We start from the raw sequence: 5,348 nt of genomic DNA, 5'->3' as shown, positions 1-5,348 counted from the left end.
CTCCACCCACCGTACTGCCCCAGTGCAAGCGGTCTGCCGCCAAATTTTGTCTCACTCCGCCCCCTGCGGCATGTGGGTGTGGATCAAAAGATCTACAGTAAAAAGGTAGACAATGTTTAGGTAGGCATCACAAGTTAGACAGGCTTTGGTCGACAGGGACACAAGGTCGACACACTAAAGGCCAACATTTAAGAATGTCGACAGGTGCAAATGGTCAACGTCAAAAGATCGACACATTATTATTATATATTTATTTTTTGTCTAGCCCTAATCTTCACCTTAACCCTCCCTCCTGGTGCCTAACCCTAGCCAACGGGGTAAGTGCCTAAGCCTAAAAAAAAATAAAAATCAGGTTGACCATTTGTGTGTCGACCTTTTGACCATGTCGACCATTTCTACCTGTCGACCTTCTTGCATGTCAACCTTTAGTGTGTCGACCTATTGACCCTGTTAAACTTGTGTCCCTGTCGACCTAGGGCCATAACTAGGGTAGTGCGGGCTGTGCCATGGCACAGGTCAGGGGGCGTTGTTTGGGCCTGTCAATTTTCTGTTTCTTATCCTCACTTGTAGCTTTCTCTTATTTTCTCCCCAGCATCTCCTAGCCTCCCCTATCTCTTCCCTGGCCCTTCCCCATGAGGCCATGGCCCTCTCTCAGGTGCACTATATTATGTCCCTATTTATCCCCAGCATCTCCTGGCCTCCCCTATCTCTTCCCTGGCCCTTCCCCATGAGGCCATGGCCCTCTCTCAGGTGCACTATATTATGTCCCTATTTATCCCCAGCATCTCCTGGCCTCCGCTATCTCTTCCCTGGCCCTTCCCCATGAGGCCATGGCCCCCTCTCAGGTGCACTATAGTATGTCCCTATTGATCCTCAGGGGAGGCCAGGAGATGCTGAGGATAAATAGGGATATAATATAGTGCACCTGAGAGAGGACCATGGCCTGATGGGGAAGGGTCAGGGAAGAGATAGGGGAGGCCAGGAGATGCTATCTCTTCCCTGACCCTTCCCCATCAGGCCATGGTCCTCTCTCAGGTGCACTATATTATGTCCCTATTTATCCCCAGCATCTCCTGGCCTCCTCTATCTCTTCCCTGGCCCTTCCCCATGAGGCCATGGCCCTCTCTCAGGTGCAGTATATTATGTCCCTATTTATCCCCAGAATCTCCTGGCCTCTCCTATCTCTTCCCTGGCCCTTCCCCATGAGGCCATGGCCCCCTCTCGGGTGGACTATAGTATGTCCCTATTGATCCCCAGCATCTCCTGGCCTCCCCTATCTCTTCCCTGGCCCTTCCCCATGAGGCCATGGCCCTCTCTCAGGTGCACTATATTATGTCCCTATTTATCCCCAGCATCTCCTGGCCTCCCCTATCTCTTCCCTGGCCCTTCCCCATGAGGCCATGGTCCTCTCTCAGGTGCACTATATTATGTCCCTATTTATCCCCAGCATCTCCTGGCCTCCCCTATCTCTTCCCTGGCCCTTCCCCATGAGGCCATGGCCCTCTCTCAGGTGCACTATATTATGTCCCTATTTATCCCCAGCATCTCCTGGCCTCCGCTATCTCTTCCCTGGCCCTTCCCCATGAGGCCATGGCCCCCTCTCAGGTGCACTATAGTATGTCCCTATTGATCCTCAGGGGAGGCCAGGAGATGCTGAGGATAAATAGGGACATAATATAGTGCATCTGAGAGAGGACCATGGCCTGATGGGGAAGGGTCAGGGAAGAGATAGGGGAGGCCAGGAGATGCTATCTCTTCCCTGACCCTTCCCCATCAGGCCATGGTCCTCTCTCAGGTGCACTATATTATGTCCCTATTTATCCCCAGCATCTCCTGGCCTCCTCTATCTCTTCCCTGGCCCTTCCCCATGAGGCCATGGCCCTCTCTCAGGTGCAGTATATTATGTCCCTATTTATCCCCAGAATCTCCTGGCCTCTCCTATCTCTTCCCTGGCCCTTCCCCATGAGGCCATGGCCCCCTCTCAGGTGGACTATAGTATGTCCCTATTGATCCTCAGCATCTCCTGGCCTCCGCTATCTCTTCCCTGGCCCTTCCCCATGAGGCCATGGCCCCCTCTCAGGTGCACTATAGTATGTCCCTATTGATCCTCAGCATCTCCTGGCCTCCCCTATCTCTTCCCTGACCCTTCCCCATGAGGCCATGGTCCTCTCTCAGGTGCACTATATTATGTCCCTATTTATCCCCAGCATCTCCTGGCCTCCCCTATCTCTTCCCTGGCCCTTCCCCATGAGGCCATGGCCCTCTCTCAGGTGCACTATATTATGTCCCTATTTATCCCCAGCATCTCCTGGCCTCTCCTATCTCTTCCCTGACCCTTCCCCATGAGGCCATGTTCCTCTCTCAGGTGCACTATATTATGTCCCTATTTATCCTCAGCATCTCCTGGCCTCCTCTATCTCTTCCCTGGCCCTTCCCCATGAGGCCATGGCCCTCTCTCAGGTGCACTATATTATGTCCCTATTTATCCCCAGCATCTCCTGGCCTCCCCTATCTCTTCCCTGGCCCTTCCCCATGAGGCCATGGCCCTCTATTAGGTGCACTATATTATGTCCCTATTTATCCCCAGCATCTCCTGGCCTCCGCTATCTCTTCCCTGGCCCTTCCCCATGAGGCCATGGCCCCCTCTCAGGTGCACTATAGTATGTCCCTATTGATCCTCAGCATCTCCTGGCCTCCCCTATCTCTTCCCTGACCCTTCCCCATGAGGCCATGGTCCTCTCTCAGGTGCACTATATTATGTCCCTATTTATCCCCAGCATCTCCTGGCCTCTCACATCTCTTCCCTGGTCCTCCCCATGAGGCCATGGCCCTCTCTTAGGTGAACTATATTATGTCCCTATTTATCCCCAGCATCTCCTGGCCTACCCTACTCTTCCCTGGCCCTTCCACATGGCCATGGCCCTCTCTCAGGTGCACTATATTATGTCCCTATTTATCCCCAGCATCTCCTGGCCTCCTCTATCTCTTCCCTGGCCCTTCCCCATGAGGCCATGGCCCCCTCTCAGGTGCACTATAGTATGTCCCTATTGATCCTCAGCATCTCCTGCCCTCCCCTATCTCTTCCCTGGCCATTCCCATGAGGCCATTCCCCTTTTTTTGGGTGCGTTATGTCCATATTTGAAAAACGGGGGGGCTCCAATGCTCTTTCTGGTACAGGGCACCAATAAGTCTAGTTACGACTTTGTGTCGACCTATTGCCTGTCTAACTTGTGGTGTCTACCTAAACATTGCCTACCTTTTTAGTGTAGATCCAAAGACCGGATACCAAAAAGAATATGATTAATCAGTATATGTAGCCTGCATCTGCCAATAGTTGCGGTAAATGTGAAAATAAAGATGTATTTAATCATGCAAAATTTGTCTAGTTTATGCAACATTTTTCTTCTTTTTTTCAAAAAAGGATCTTTGTTACTTGGCCTTTAATTTAGTGGATGAGGACGGATGTCTCTGTGGGTGTGCAGCGTCTCGGGGTTAGTGTACAAGGCCCCTGGCCAGGCGTTCGGTGGCTGCAATTAATACTTCTGTTCCTATGGTTATGTGTGTGCGGTGTGTCCTGTCTTAATGACGCACAATCACATTATATTTACTATCCATGATGTAATGGGAAACGGTGATGGAGCAATTGATATATTTAGATTGTTTGTGTCATGGAACAAGGATGCTTCAGTTCCTGCTGATACAGTCATCGAGATTTCTAGACCACGTATCACATGCTACAATCCGTCTCATAATGCACAATACAAAGTCTGAAGATTTCATAGAGAACCCACATCAGCCCGAAGGGTCTCTCGGCTCTTCCCATCCGGTAGTAGTCAGGAGTGGGGGACTTGTAAGATACAGTCTAGTAATGAGCGTATTTAACCAGCTAGATGTGTATACAGTATATATGTAATATGTATATAAAATGTATAATATATATACTAGCGACTCACCCCGGCTTCACACGGGGGCAATTTCATCTTGCCAATGCCCCCTGCATCTCATAACCTATGCCATGTCACCACAGCCCCCTGCATCGCACCAGTCTCCTGCTTGTCACTACTCCCCCCTGTATTTCACCACAGCCCCCTGCATCGCACCAGTCTCCTGCTTGTCCCTACTCCCCCCTGCATCTCACCACAGCCCCCTGCATCGCACCAGTCTCCTGCTTGTCACTACTCCCCCCTGCATCGCACCAGTCTCCTGCTTGTCACTACTCCCCCCTGCATCTCACCACAGCCCCCTGCATTGCACCAGTCTCCTGCTTGTCACTATTCCCCCCTGCATCTCACCACAGCCCCCTGCATCGCACCAGTCTCCTGCTTGTCACTACTCCCCCCTGCATCTCACCACAGCCCCCTGAATCTCACCAGTGTCACCACAACCCCTCCCACAGCTGGCTGGGGTCTCGGCCACTGGGATGTGCTGGGATTGGCATTAGGATCATGGATGAGAGATTTGTATTGCAGCTGCTGTAAGCATTGACAGCAGCATGTCCCCAGGGCTGAGGCACCTGTGCCTATTTCTGCAGCCTCCATGAGCACCCTTCTCCAGAAGGCAAATATGGAAGGTTTAGGTGTTTGAACCATTCATCTGTGACAAAAGGGAGCCGAGCAGTAACAGTTTTAGTGAAGCAAAGTCACAGAAAAAAATAAATCTTGCACAAAGCTGCTGTATAGTTGCTGACCAGGGTGCTGAAAGCAGTGAGAGTCAATCAGAGCTAGCAATGTGCCCTGTTGCCTAGCAGCAGCCTACAAAGGAGAGCGAGTCAGGGACTGAGCAGGGTCACGTCTGAGGCAGACAGAAAGTGAGAGACAACCTCCAACGGACCCATGAAGATTTGATGCAGACACAGTAGCCAGAAAGGAGTCAGGGGAGGTATAGCTATCAAGAATTAAAAAAAACTCCAACCATCGGAACACCATCAAATGATTTCTATTTGATGGTGGCAAACATCGGACTGCCACCATCAAATTGTAAAAACACTATCATTGAAACAACATTGATTGTTAGTAACCATCGGATTCCGATGTCCATCCCTACGCTGAACCTGCAGGCGGACCTTGGCCACCACTCCTCGACCATGAAGTGCTCCTTTTCCAGCATGATGTTCCAGCTCAGCCCCACGCCCTTGGTGAACAGGAGGCACCTCCCATGGAAGTCAGCGCTGTTCTCGGACAGAAGCGCCATGGCGAGGAAGCTCAATAGGAAATCCAGGATATACAGAGGACATTGCTCATTGCCATGTTCGGCAGCTGGGGAGGGGTGCACATGGAGGCTGCGGAAATATGCACAGGTGCCCCAGCCCCAGGTACATGCTGCTGATAATGATTACTGTAGCTGCAATA

The sequence above is a fragment of the Taudactylus pleione genome, unplaced genomic scaffold, assembly GCF_031769625.1.
Source record: "Taudactylus pleione unplaced genomic scaffold, aTauple2 ptg000738l, whole genome shotgun sequence".
In the NCBI taxonomy this organism is placed as follows: Eukaryota; Metazoa; Chordata; class Amphibia; order Anura; family Myobatrachidae; genus Taudactylus; species Taudactylus pleione.
The sequence above is the reverse complement of the archived record's forward strand: the minus strand, read 5'-3'. Positions refer to the sequence as shown.